Consider the following 15,843-nt stretch of genomic DNA (forward strand, 5'->3'; position numbering starts at 1 on the left):
GACAGCACGTCACTTCTGACGAACGTCAAGTGTAGCAGCCATCTTGAAGACACGCTGTGACGGTGCTACGCACTGGAACAGGTAGAACTAAGTTTGAACAGAAGCAGGAAGGATGTTTATACACACTGTAAAACTTTCACACATGCAGAATGAAAACTGTATTTTTACAAAAATAGTGTGCATTTCTTTTGGAGTGACCTTCGTAGAATGAAAGAGGCGAGAATTGATACCATTGTAATGCATATACAGGAGATGTGCTTTTTTTACGATTTTATCCTCGTTCAGAGCTTCTTTCCTTTCGAAGAAGAACGACAATCTAATCTTTCACCCGCAGACGCAGGGTCTGTATCAAAATCATTCCCGAACTCCATTGGTGAGTGATTTACTCTGAGGAAAAAGTAAAGACGCTGATTTTCCGGGTCACGGATCGTGGACGCTGGGTCGCCAGTGATAAGACGGGCTTTGGCTACGTCGAAGCGGCGTGTTTTGAAATACAGCATCGCGTGAAGTAAGCGATGCATTTGAAAGGCAGTCTCAGCCAGCAAAAGTGCAACGTAGCGGGCACAGCAGGAGGGTTTAATGACAGGTGATGGCCTCCCACGAGGCAGCTCTGTTCGTCTGTGACTGATCTCCTTTCTTATTAAATTTTAGATGACCTGTTTTCCTCAGTTGCGTGTAATATTATGTTGGTAATTTTCACATTACAGAACCCATTACAACTAATTTTACCAAGCCATTCTCAATTCGCTATTATTTTCTAAAACGCTCCGCCAGTGACAAGGTTTAGGAATGCTGCTAGAGTAGTTTTGCTAATAGCCATTCGAATTTTCAGTAGCAAAGCACTGAGGATATGAACATTCATGTACTATGGCTATGTTTCCAAACAGGTTAACGCTCGTTTCATCACACTTTCCACAAACGTGACGTCATCTTGACGTCACATGCAACATCTACGACCGCATGATCGGCTATCGACTTTCGTTAGCTTTCGATACAGACCTCTGACAAGACTTAATGCGCACACACTGGATATTTACAAAAACACGACGTTCCTGGAATGATATATTATATTTACTGCAATAATAAAATGTTACATAATGATTTATCGATGGTTAATGGCTTCATATAAGAGTGCTCTCTCAGAAGTGAGTTATTATCATCAATAATTTGCAAATTAAACATGAAACACGTTTGTTTTATAATTAGTAGTATGCAGTTTCAAGCCATCAGAGTACTGAAAATTTATTACAGAAATGTGATCATTATCGTTAAATGTCACTTAGTAACGCATCAACAATGTATAAGGGTTTGTTTGTCTTGTTGCCCTGGGTGATAATTAGACGAAATATTTGTCAGGATTTGTTACCAGTGGGTCCTTTAGGTGTGGCACTATGTGAAACGCCGAGAAGTAAGTTTAAACAGTTTCATTGACAAAGGCTGATCATAAAACATGCATCCTACGTGCACCCATCACCACTGTGTCAGACATCGTAATTATGGTCGTATCGAAAGTTTCCATGGTGAGCTAAGAAAAAGAGACATATTTGCACCTGAGGCCACGCTGCGGATGGCGGCCAGTGGCTTACTCCCTGCGTCGCACTGCGGCCGGATGCACGTGTACTGACCGAGCAGATGTCAGCACTCCAGATAGGTCGGCTGGCGAGCGCGTGTTACGTACCGTAAGTCTGCGTGCAACCGGTTGACCCATACATCACTCTCCCCAGAGCAGAAGAGCAACCATAGGTGGCTCAAAACGACTTCCTGGGCGTTATGAATCTATTTCGCCATTTGTGGCATCAGAAGGCATTGCAACATGTGTTTAATTTGCGGACACAGCAACGTTCGGTACAGAGAAGCGTGCCTTCAGGATGACAATTTCATACATGACAAATGCTGTTGACAAGAAAACAATTTAATAAAAGCAATAAAAACACAATACTGAAAGCAAGTATACATTAACATTACTGAATGAATCGAAAGACTTAATTCTGTTTGCTGCTTCAATGAAGCTTAACTCATTATTGGAAGAAATCACATTTCCTTGGATATCCTTAATTAAATTACTGCAAATGGAAAACCTTGATAAGAAATGCTTTCCATATGTTAATATGTACGAATCATTGTAATAAGCAGATAACATTCTCATTAATGGCCAATGCCCAGTTGAATGAAATGTAGTAGGCAATATACTAGGCATATAAAATAGTTCACATGATAAATCACAATGTGTTGCATTCAAGATTAATCCACTATTATTCAATTTGAGTGTAAAGGGTAGCTCAGTTGTATCATAATTTTTACATGTAAATGTGACATCAAGGTTGGAGTTAAATGAGACAATTACACCTTCCAAACATCATTTAAGAAATGGATGATAAAGATGCATTAAAATTCTAGGGCAATCATCTCTTGGAGAATGATTCATAAACACATCTTTCTCACAGCTATACACTCTACTATCTAAGAATACTTCTGATTCAGCGCAAATTAACTTATGACTACGTTTACACATACGCAAATCATTTTCATTTACTGACAAAATATCTTCGATGCACGCTGATCAGTAGATAATCATTCAGTACGTATCTTACTTGAATCCCTGCCTGTCTCCATTTCACAAGGTAAGTATAAATCTTACACATTTCAAAATTATTCTTTGATCTAGCAGTGGGCATAGAAGCAATAACAGTTAATTCATACTCAATCTTTAAAGAGTGTGTGCTGGTTTACTTATAGTAATTGTATAAATTGTAATAGTTAACAGGGTAAATCATAGTACAGGTTGCATCTACCTCTCGCTCAATTGATAGTAGGATCTGTAAAAATTGTTCCGGATGCAGTAGTACACTGCTCAAACAATCATTTCAACTACTTTCTAAGGCTGTTCTTAAGTTAAGGGCATCAGTTCTAGCATTTGATAAACTATCTGTAATTCTTAACAAAAGTGTTTTTAAATGTAAGTGTGCACTCACAGAATTTAATCCTTGGAACAGTTCTTGGATTTTTGCTTTCATTTCATTAGGAATTACGTGGAAATGTGAGAGAAAATGCTTTACAATCTGTTCAATGAAAACTGTGTAGTTAGTAATAGTTCTTTGTATATTCTTTAATATGGTAATTTCATTAGAGGTGTTAGTTGAATTTGTACTGGACTGTTGTGCAAGAGCTAATACTTTGCTTTTAGCTTCCAGTAGATCTCGACTAGTTAAAGTACCAATAATGGTACGAAGGATACTCCCTCCAAAATCCAACCAGGCACGTTTATATCTAATTAAAGTTTTGTGTGGCAAAGGCTTTAAAAACAGTAAAACTCTTGTTCATAATTAGTAAATGTAGACTCTGCCTGCATTCTGGCTGTGACCCAGTTATTACACGAAGATGTACCCATTTCCAAAATTATATCATTACCCTTAACAGAAAGAATTAGATCAATTTGTTTCTTTACAGAACTGAACTGTTGCTAGATTTCACTCAGACTGTACTTGAGGACAAGTTTTGAATTACTTGTTGAAACTACCATGTTTGATAGTGCTTCAAACAAAACACCTGCACTCTGTGGTACTACGACTACAGCATAAGTAGAATACGCTATCATAGGAAACATTAGAAGAAAAATGAACAATGGTTAATTAAGTCTAAATACTAGAGTTAACAATGAACATAGATGAGTTTCTTGTGGTAACTGGTGGAATAAAAGGTTTAGTTTCACTTGTGCACTGTTGTAATAAGTTCAGTACAAAATTTTCACAACATATTCACATAAACACATGGCTGAAATAAACATATGCATTGCACTCTCACACCTACACACGTTTATGCAGATTGCAGAGGTCTCTGGAACAGGATCGCTCGGGACCTGGTGATGCCTCGGCCTCGAATTCTAGACCGTTACCTCGCGATTCTCGTTTCCTGGGTTTAAGAAGAGCAGATCTGCCTCTCGGTCTGTCCTCGTCATCTTGGAATACTACAGGGAGTCGACCCAGAAATTGCTTTACACGATTGACATGAACGACAATCGAACGAAAGGGCTGTTGAGGCTTAAGAGTGACTGGCGACAACACCTCCAAGATTGGATATGGTCCTTTCCAAAACTTCTTAACTTTTTTATTTGATCCTTCTTTAACACCATATTGCTCAGATACACAAGATCTCCAACTCGATACTGTGGCACTGCTGCTTGGTGGTCGTTGTCTTGCTTGCTGAAGAAAGGATTGATGATTTTGCTGTTTCACTCCCCTCCATGCTTCTTTAGCTTGCATGCTAGATCCCTTAATGTTCATTGCTGATTCTGGCAGTCTATCTCGCAAAGTCCAAGGGTGGATGCATTCTTCTTCCACAGACGATCTCACATGGACTTAGACCAGTTGAGCTGTGCATTTTGCCATTGTAACAACTTACCAAGTAAGGTAAACAGAAATCCAGTTGTAGTGTTCCCTGATCACACAATGGCTAACCATTTTAATGATTGTTCTGTGGACTCGCTCAACTCTTCCATTTCCTTCAGGGTATGCTGGTGTAGTCCTTAACTCAGTTATTTGCATGAGCTTACAAATCTGTTTAAGTAATCCACTCATAAAATTCGTTCCTTGATCACTAGATTTACTTAATGGTGATCCAAAGTTAAGAATCCATTTGCTTACAAAAACTGTAGCTATAGTCTCAGCGCTCTGATGAGGTATTGGTATCGTGAGAAGGTATCTAGAGAAATGATCTAACATTGACAATAAGTATTTGTTTCCATCTTTAGTCATAGGCAACGGTCGTATGACGTCTAGTCCTACTCATTCAAATGGTTTGCTTGTCTCTCGCACTTCTTGCAATGGTGCTCTACTTTTTCCTACATTATTCCGTCTGTTACAGGAATCACATTGTGAAATAAACTTGAAAAGTCAGCTCTTGCGGCTCAGCCACCAAAACATTTGAACTATTTTAATGTTTGTTGCTTTTTTACCACAATGTCGCAGTAGTAAAGAATCATGTTGTTCTCTCATGATTTGCCCTTTAATGCTTTCTGGAATATCTAGGAGGTTTCCTTGACTAGTGATTTTCTACAATAATCCATCTATTTCGACAAAATTCTTGAGCTGCCTTTAACTCTTCTTCTCGACTTATTGTAACACAAACATTGACTTTTCCACTCATTGCATCAGCATTCACAGGTCGGCATATAACCTTAAATTGGTACTCACTTAGTCTTAATGCTCATCTTGTTAATTTGGAACTTGGACCCTTTAAGTTCAATAACCATTTAAGTGCGGCATGATCTGCAATAACTGTAAATTATCTTCCTGTTAAGAAACATCTGTTATGTGTTGTACCAAAAACAAAGCACAAGGCTCCTTCTCAGTAGTAGTATAATTACATTCTGCTTTGTTGGATGTTCATCACCATCAGCTTCTTGAGACAAAATTGCACCTAGGACAAAATTGGATGCATCAGTTAAAAGAATATAAGGTTTACTGATATCTTGATAGGCTAACACTGGGGCTGTGGTTAGAGCAATTTTAAGTTCTTCCATTGCCTTTTTGCACTCTGATGACCAATTAAATGTGGCTCTTTTCTTCAGTAGCTGTGTCATTGAACGTGCTGTACTCGCATAACTGGCAATAAATTGTCTGTAGAAATTTGACAATCCCAAGAATGATTGTAGTTCTCTCAAATTCTGTGATTCAGGAAAATTCTTTACATCTTCAATTAATTTTTCATCAGGTTGAACACTTTCACTGGTTATAACATGACCAAGATAGTTAACTTTACTTTGTGCAAAATGCCATTTATCTACTGATAAAGACAGGTTTGCGCTTCTTATAGGTTCAAAACAGCTTGTAGTCTCTGAGTACGCTGCTTCATGTTTTCACTAAAAATTATTACATCATCACAGTAAACAAGTGCTTGTGTTGGGGTGAGCCCTGGTAAAATTGAATATATCAGGCGTTGAAATGTAGCTGGAGCATTACGAAGTCGAAATGTCATATGAAGATACTTGCATACTCCTATTGCTGTTACAAATGAAGTATTTGTGTGAACATCTGGATGCACTGTTATTTGGTGATAACCATTTGTCAAATCACATGCTGAAAAAATTTGACATCTGCCCAAGTAATTCAAGGGTTCCACTAAATTTGGTAAGGGGTAAATATCGGTTGTGGTCACAGCATTCAAAGATCGGTAATCAACAGAAAAACGGAACTGTGGTTCTCCAGAAACTGATTTCTTATTTACAATTACAACAGGTGAACACTACGGTGGGTGATCCCGTGGTTTTATAATTCCAGCTTCTAATTGTTCTTTAACCACGTCTTCTACCGACTCTCATTGTCTGAATGGTATTCGGTAAGGTTTCTGTGTGATTGGGGCTGCATTCCCTGTATGAATACGATGCTGAACTGAATGAGTGACAGGTAAATTTGCACGTTCTCGGAATAAATCTGCATACTCCAACAAAACAGGCGCTAAAATATTCTCTTTATCAGGTGTCAAATGTTCTTCCAAATCTTGGGCTTCAGTTCATTATTAACTTACCCTCCTTATTATAATTTTACGGTACTGCTACAAACATCTATGTTTATAACTGCAGCACTTGTTACCTCAACTGGAATCTGTATTACGTCACTTTTCCTTACACTCGACACTTCAGCAACATTTGTTCCTCGTGGCAGAACAACATCCCCATCGCTCATATTCGTTATTGTAACCGGGACTTTTGCGACATCCCGTCTCACCATATTACCGACACCTACACTTCTAGCAACATAACAATGTATTTTATCCAGTAACTCACTTTTCTCGGATCGCTCAATTAATTGCCAAGTTCCTTCCTTGCCTCAGAGTGACTTAACTTTAACGTAGATCAACGTAGATTGTGATGTGTCGACAAGAGTGCCGACACAGTGTGTTTGAGGGGGCCGAAATGCACGCTATAAGCTCACGAAGGATGGCGTGAAGTCTGAAACAGGATACGTAATGAATGCTATAAAGAAAAGTACGTAGCTTCTGTAATACTTTAATCCATCCTTGTGGTACATCGCTCTTGACGATACAAGTGAGACTCTTTAGATACATGCAATGTTACAAATGGCGCCTTGCTAGGTCGTAGCCATTGACTTAGCTGAAGGCTATTCTATCTGCTCCGCAACTGAGCGAGGCTTCATCAGTGTGCATCGCTAGCGACGTCGTCGTACAACTGGGGCGAGTGCTAGTCAGTCTCTCGAGACCTGCCGTGTGGTGGCGCTCGGTCTGCGATCACTGACAGTGGCGACACGCGGGTCCGACATGTACTAATGGACCGCGGCTATTTAAAGCTACCACCTAGCAAGTGTGGTGTCTGGCGGTGACACCACAGATTGTCTTTCCTGTTCCCTTGGGAATTAGCTGAGGCTGATCAGTTTGAACATTGACTTGGACGGTTTGAAATGATGCATCGTTTGGGTGGTGCATTACCAAAGCGTCAATATAGCTGCTAATTTGAGTAAGATCTGAAGAACGATTTTCTAGATTGTAGTTGTTACCGCCTTGTCTGATCTTTCTTTCTGTGACAAATATCTCTGCCTCTTTAGCGGACAGAAAATCACCGTCGTACCGCGTTTCGTTATTTGAAACTACTTGCACCATTGCTGTGTAATTATCTTTATCTTTATTTTCACCTTCATCTTAGCCTTGGCCTAGAATTAATCCAACGCCAACTTCTCCATAGTTACGTAGTTTTCCTCTGTTTAAAAATCGCACTTTTAATAGCGGTGGTTTCAATTTTAACCTCTTTATCTATGTCACACCACATAAATTAGGTCTGTGCTCCTGTGTCAATAAGTAGTTTGATGTTTCTCCCACGATATACGGCACCTATCACGAAGTCATTTACGGTCTGATTTTCGCTGGAACTAACAGGAATCACTGTCTCTAGCAGGGGGCCGACAGAGTGGTCGCCCCTACGTCCACATACTCGTTTACAGATCTGGCCGATTGTCTGTTGTTCGCATTACCTTTCCTCTCGTTGCGACAATCTCTCGAAACATGATCCTGCATCCCGCAATGATAGCAGATTCGATTCTTTTTACAATCGTTACGCTTGTGACCGTGATTTTGCAGCATTGTACTGTTGTGTTGTAAACCCTGCGTTCTTGTTTCTGCATCCCATTCGGTCGTCTTAGTGCTTCAACGAAACCAACAGCTGATTCTACTGCTTCCTGAAACGTTTTACATCGTACCAATCTAACAGCTTTGCTTACTTCCCCTCCGTGCAACCCATGAATGAATGTGTCAATGGCTCTCTGGTCGGCTTTGAACAACTGAACGCGATTTTCGTCTTCTACTAACTTGTACGTTTGAGCGTTGATGTTTCGAATTCTTTCGGCAAACTGTTCGATAGATTCGCCTCGTCACATTCGCAAACTGTAAAGCTGCTCTCTGTTAAATCCGATCGCGTTTTTACGTTTACGTTTCTCAACAACAATCGTTCTAAACTCATTGTAATCTTCCGTTTTCACGCAAGTAGGCCCTGCACTAATGAAATCTTGTGCTGCTCCCTGAATTCTTAATTTGACAACCACTAGCTTATCGGAATCTGTCCATGATCCTAACAGGGCGGCACCTTCAAGTATACGAAAAAATACCTTCACATCATCTTCGGGTTTCCCGCTAAAAACTGGTCCTGATGGCGATAATGAAAAATTCTTTATTGTAGTTGTACTTGTACTGCATGAACTATCATTTGACAAGTCTCTCGGAATGTTACGCTTGTTTTTTTTCTGCTTTTAACTGCCGAATCTCTTCTTGCAGTTCAGTAATAACAGTTTGTAGATCGACGACGTTACTCTGACTGGATTGCGTCAGTTCGGCTAATTTAACGCCAATGAGTCACTCAAATGTAAAATAAAAATCCATCACTGCCTTTAGTATTGTAGCCAAACTGGAGTAGACCAACCTGAATTCCAGCGCTGGATGTCCCCGCGTAGTCGGAAGATGTTCATGCTGCTGCTGGTGCACGAAGTTCACGTTGTGCTGCACCTCTTCAGGACAGTAGATTTTCCGTAATAATCCCACTTCTGACACCACTTCCATAAGGGGGTTGTTTGTGTTGTTGTCCCAGATGATAATTAGACGAAATATTAGTCAAGGTTTGTGAGCAGTGGGTCCTTCAGTTGCGGCAATACACGAATGCCGAGAAGTAAGTTTAAACAGTTTTATTAACAAAGGCTGATTATAAAACGCGCACTCTAGGCGTACCACATCATTGTGTCTGACATAATTATGGTTGTATTGCAAGTCTCCATGGTGAGCTAAGAAAGAGAGACATATTTACACCCGAGGCCGCGCTACTTTATACGGCGCGCTGCAGACGGCGGCCAGTGGCTTACTCCCTGCGCCGCACGGCGGCCGGACGCACGTGCACTGACCGAGCAGACTGTCGGCACTCCTCATAGGTCGGCTGGCGAGCACGTGTTACGTACCGTACAGCTGCGTGCAACCCGTAGACCCTTACACATGTATACATTCAAGAGAGAATATGGAGATCGGGACACGAGACGAACTTCACATGATTTAGTGTTAGCATAATAGAAAACGGTGGGGTTTGTCGAGTCGAAAGTTGTGGGTTTCCAACCCATCCCATGACATGCAAATAATTGTTTCATGTTATCGTTTGCTAACACATTCTGCGACCATCTTATCAATGTAATACAAGTATGTTGCGCAATAAACGATGTTATTTACATAGTGTCAGATTTGTGAACGGAGGATGGATTAAATAGCGATTTCCGAGTGCGTGGTTAGGTCGGAAATTAAGAGGACAGCTTAAATTTTAGCGACTGAAGCAACTAACAATAAAATCCATATTCTTCCTTTTCGTAAATACTTTTCTCTCTATTTCCGAATAAGTGCCGTGTTTCAAGTGTGAGGTGAGACTGGAACCTACGTAAGAAGACAGCTTAAACTGCTGCGAGTGAATCGAGGTGCTATAACATTCATATCCTCCCTTGTCACCAAATCGATAGCCGATCATGGGGCCGTTGCTATTGGGAGTGACGTCAAAATGACGTCACGATTGCGAGAAATTCGTGAAACGAGATTTACCCTCTCAAACATCCACATTAAGCATACACAAATCTAGCCACTGATAATTCCTTTCAAAAAATAAAAGCAAAATCTCTACAGCATGACAAAGTTCATTTCTTCTCGTTTCAGTCAACCATTACCTAAAGCTCCATTTGAAAATCTCCACTACCAGTGGTACTTAAAATTTATCAAACACCCATATGTGAAAATCCACACCTTCCTACAATTTCTTCAGTATTAGTAAGTGTTATCAACGATTAAACTATGCTGACAGGAAAAACCCACCAGGCCAGTCCATGTTCTCCTAATATTTTTCTTTCTCTTCCTCTAATAGAATTCCAGTCCTGCATGAGAATTACACTTTGGTCCCCATTAACCACTTGAATAATTTATCTCAACATACACCGCCTAAGTCTCTTCAACAACTGTTGAGATATCGGGGTTATGAAGTTGTTCTCATTTGGTGAGTGTTACATTCGTACATACCTTATCCATGGTGATTAATTCGCTGTGCTGCTGGTAGTAGCTTACCCACATTCTAACTTTTTTATTTGTTATTAGACCTGTTCCTTAATTTCTTGCATTTCATGTAGTGGTGGTAATCTGAGTTGGTTCCACATGTCCCATCCGAATCATTGTGCGATATGCACTTGTGGTTAAAATGTATTAAAGTAATTTTATTGCGATCTATAGTTTTCTCTTTTTTGTGGGCCCTACCGATTGATCTTGCGGTAAATGAAATTATATTCCGTTACGCTAAAATATTTTGACGTCGCATGTGACTCAGTTTCAAATGTTTAAGCGCAACAGAACATAGTTTCATTCACTAAATGATCAATCCTTAGTGCCCAGTAAAAGAAGTGAAAAGAGGAAACTATGACTGGCAAAGCAATTGATCTGCCACTGGCTTTTAAGTATATTGCTCAACTTAGTATCAGCTAACACAATGGTTCCAGCCTCCAATTGCACACTTGAAAGGCCCATGTGCTATGTTTTGACAGCTTTTACATCTTTGATGTGGGGAAAAATTCCTGCGCGTTGATATTTTTGAACATTACCCGACACTGCATTGTATTCTCGGTCGAAAATCAGCCCGTGTCAGCCACTGTGTGTTGCGACATGACGCGTGTCGTCACCATCCTCTGCTTTGCTGGAGTCTCTAAGTGTCCGAAGCGCGCTCCGCCTGCAGCTCTGCTCCTAGCAGTACACGCTGTGCTGAGTCCCTCGGACTTGACATGATTCAGTTTTCATCTGTTCGGTTGCCCAATCCTTCAAACTAAAATGTTTTTATAACAGTGCGACTTTTTTTCTGCTCATTTACCGAAGCAACTGATACAGTGGCAACTTCACATTACAGTCATCAGCTAACTGCCTCATGCATCCGGTTCAAACTTCGTTCACAAGAATCACCCTTACACTCTGAAAAATTCTTCAGTACTTCAGAAAAATTAACCTCCCGCATTAAACGAACGCGGTAATTTTTGTACAAATGACTGTCGATGGCGTAAACTGTGCCTGACCTGATACTCGCGCGTCGTTCGGCTTGCTATTGGGGACTCGAGGGTTTTGCAGCCCAGCACGATTACTGAATTTCTGCCCAAAAGCCTGCCCACGGAATTAGACAGAGCTCCCTCTTTAGCTCTAGGACTTATCAGTATCTTGTTCCTGCTTTAGTGTACTTTTAGCCTAAATTGTTTTACGTGGAACACATGCTCGAGGCATAGCAGTAAGATGCACCCCTACCTAACGAGGTTCGTCACATCTCACGCGGCTGCTCCTTTGCTAAATATGCTGCTGTCCACTAAAATGGAAACACAACGAAGAATGGCATTTAACAAAATATTACTTACTGTCCGTATACACTATGGTACGAAACATAAATGATTAAATCTGTAGGTGATATGGACCGTCGGTTTCCCAAGGTGGAATGTCTTGCTCGTATTTGTAATATCAGCCAACAGGGCCTTGTTGTGTTGCTACTGCGAATGTCTCAAAACGAGAGGAAACTACAACCGCTATATTTTTCCAAGAAGATGTAAATCTGCTGCATCGTTAAATGGTGATGCTACAGTCTCAGACAAAATATTACGGACGTAAAATAATAGCCCATACCGATCTCCAGGCTGGGACTACTCTAAAGTGTGACGTAGTCAGAAGAACGAAACTGGCATTCTACAGGTCGGAGTACGAAGCGTTAGTGCCCTTAAGTTGGTATGTAGGTTAGATAATTTAAGAAGAGAGATGGATACGTTCAAGTTAGATATAGTGATAGAAGTGAAATTCGGTAGCATGAAGATCAAGACTTCTAGTCAGGTCAGTATGGGATTACCAGCACTAAATGAAATAGAGCTAATGCAAGAACAGGTCTAATAATAAGAGGATTTGAATGTGGGTAACCTACTACCAGCAGCATACCAAATGAATCATCAGGGAAAAGGTATGTACGAATGTAACACTCCTCAAAGGAGTACAAGTTCATAAGCCTGCTAGCTCAGCAGTTGGTGGAGAGAGTGAGGCAGTGTATGTTGAGATAAATTATTGAAGTGGTTAATGGCGACGAAAATTTAGTTGTGATGCAGGAGTGGAATTCTATTAGAGGAAGAGGAAGAAAAATGGTAGGAGAACGTGGACTGGCCTGGTGGATTTTTGCAGTGAGCATAGTTTAATCGTTGGTAACATTTAGTAATACTTAAGAAATTCCAGGAATGTGTGGCTTTTCGCATATGGGTGTTTGATAAATTTAAATTACCATTGGTCGTGGAGATTTCCAAATGGAGCATTAGGTAACGAAAGAAATGCACTTTGTCAGGCTATACACATATCATTTTTATTTTTTGAAAGGAATAATCGGTGGCAAGATTTGTGTGTGCTTTATGTGCATGTCTGAAAGGGTAAAACTCGTTTCACGAATTTCCCGCAAACGTGACCTCAGTTTGAAGTCAGTCACAATATGGACGACCACATGATCGGCTATAGATTTTGTGACAAGGAAGGATATGAATGGTATTGCACGTCGATTCCCTCGCAGCAGTTTAAACTTTCCTCTTAGGTTCCAGCCTAACCCCATACTCGAAACACGGCACTTATTCGGAAACAGAGAGTCAAAAATATGTACGAGAAGAAGGAATATGGATGTTATGGTTACTTGCTTCACTCGCAGCAATTTAAGCTCGCACATGTTCCTGCATAGCCACGCACTCGGAAATTGCTATTTATGTCTTCTTCACACAAAATGTAAATAACATCTTTTATTGCGCAAGTTACTTCTATTACATTGGCAAGAGAGTCGGAGAATGTGCTACCAAAGATAACATGACAAAAATATTTGCATGTCATGTGATGGGAACCCACAATTTTCGACTCCAGAAACCCCTCCGTTATCTATTACACTAACAGTTAATCATGTGAAGTTTGTCTCAGGTCATCGTATTTTCTCCTGAATGTATACATCGTTGGTGCGTTCTTAAGTTGCATTATACGATAATGATGACGTGTTTGTAATAAATTATGAGCGCTCTGCTAACTTAGAACTACATACTACAAATTATAAAACAAACGTGTTTCATACTTAATCTGGAAATTATTGACGATAATCTCACATCTGAGAGAGCATTTTTATATGAAGGCATTAACCATCGATAAATCATTACGTAACATTTTATGATTGCACTAATTATAATATATCTATCCAAGAACGACGTGGTTTTGAAATTCTTCAGTGCTTGCACATTAACTCTTGTCAGTGGCCCGTACAGAAGGCTACCGAAAGCTGATAGCCGATCATGCGTCCGTCGATATTGCGTGTGACCTCAACATGACGTCACGTTTGCGGAAAGGGTGTTGAAATAAGAGCTACCCTGTTGGGAAACATAGCACGGAGTAAACGATTGTTCATATTATCAGTCCTTTGCTACTCAAAATTCTAACGGGAGAAAGCAAATATGCCCCAAGCCCGGACACAAGAATAGCAGCATCCATAAACATCGGCGCTGACGAAGCGTTTTAAAAAGTACAGGATTTTTCGAAAAGAATATATGTATTACAAAGTATTATGTTGTCCAAACTATCGATCGCTGCGCCTTGGTTCAGCTATTGCAGAAACGAATGCATAGTCTAGTTCATATTAATAGCCGCTACATGTCAGTGGTCTCCTGTTTTCTTTGGTAAGCGTGATATGTTTAAAATGGCTACTCCACAGCTGAAATCATTTTGAGTTCTAGAGTTTGCGAAGTGCAGTTCCGTGATTACAGTGCAAAGACGTTTCAGGTTGAGGTAACAAATTGATCCTCCGAATGGGCGGAACATTCGCAGATGGTACCGGCAGTTTCTAGATACAAGATGTGTACGTAAAGCAAAGAGTCCCGTCCACCCTCGTGTTCTCTAAGTAAATGTTGCACGAATTCAATCTGCTTTCAAACACAGTCTCTCAAAATCAACTCGTCATGCCATTCGGGAGTTACAACTGCGTACAACAACAATTTGGCGTGTTTTGAGACGTCAGTTGGTTATGAAGCAGTACAAGTTACAGCTGTTACAAGATCTGCGCCCTGTTGACTGACGCAAACGTGTGGCATTTTGTAACGAGATTCTCGACACTATTGACAATGATAACACTTTCGCACAACGCATCGTGTTCAGTGATTAAGCGACCTTCCGTGTTAGTGGTCAGGTAAACAAAGACAATGTTCGAAATTGTGGCCATAGAACCCGCATACAGCCACTGAACGTGTACGAGATTCGCCCAAAGTCAATGTGTTTTGTGCGATATGCCGATCACCTGTTTACGGCCAATTCTTCTCTGAAGGAAACACGGTTAACGGTCAGCAGTATCTCGCTACGTTAAAAAACTTGTTGTTTCTGAGACTGCACGAAGACAACTTCATTTTTCCACAACACGGGCACCCCCTCGCTGGATTCGCCAAGTGTGTGAATATCGGAATGAAACTCTACCGAACCGTTGGATTGGACGTCAAGGAGCTGGCGAGTTAGCATGTCCCAGCTGGGCTCCACAGTCACCGGGTCGGATTTGACACCCTCTCACTTCTTCCTGTGGGGTTTCGTTGAAGACAACGTGTATGTACGACCACTCCAACAGATCATGGAAAAGTTGAAGAACCGGATCCGTACTGCTGTAACATCAGTGACGAAGGACATGCTTGCCCAAATATGGGTGGAATTTGAGTATCGATGTGCTACTGTTCGTGTCACTGATGGAGGACATATTGAACTTCTTTAATCTGAACTTGAGAGGTTTGTAAATATGAGTGTAAAGTTTCATTTTTGTATTTCGTAAGGTTTAATAAATATATGCACTCGAAGTAAATATATTCTTTTTGAAACACCCTGTAGTGGCGAAATGAGAATGTCTTGGTAAAATTAGTTTTATTCGGTTCTGTAATGTGAAAATTGCCAACATAATATCACACGCCAATGACGGAAACATATTATCTGAAATTAAAGAGAAAAGGAGATCAGTACAGGACGCACAGGGCCGCCTCGTGCAGGGCAGCCACCTGTCGCCAGACACCCCTGCTGTGCTCGCGGGCTGAGACTGCCTTCCAGAGCTATCGCTTACTCCACGTGACACTGTATTTCAAAACACACCGCTTCACTGAAGGCGAAGCACGTCCTATCACTGGCGACACAGCGTCCCCGATCCGTGACCCGGAAAATCAGCGTCTTTATTTTTTCCTCAGAGGAAGTCACTCACCAATGAGGTTCGCGAATTGCTTTGACTCAGACTCTGCATCTGCGGCTGAAAGATTTTCCTTCTTCTACGAAAAGCAAAGAATC

This window comes from Schistocerca nitens, chromosome 11 (genome assembly GCF_023898315.1).
Source record: "Schistocerca nitens isolate TAMUIC-IGC-003100 chromosome 11, iqSchNite1.1, whole genome shotgun sequence".
Lineage (NCBI taxonomy): Eukaryota > Metazoa > Arthropoda > Insecta > Orthoptera > Acrididae > Schistocerca > Schistocerca nitens.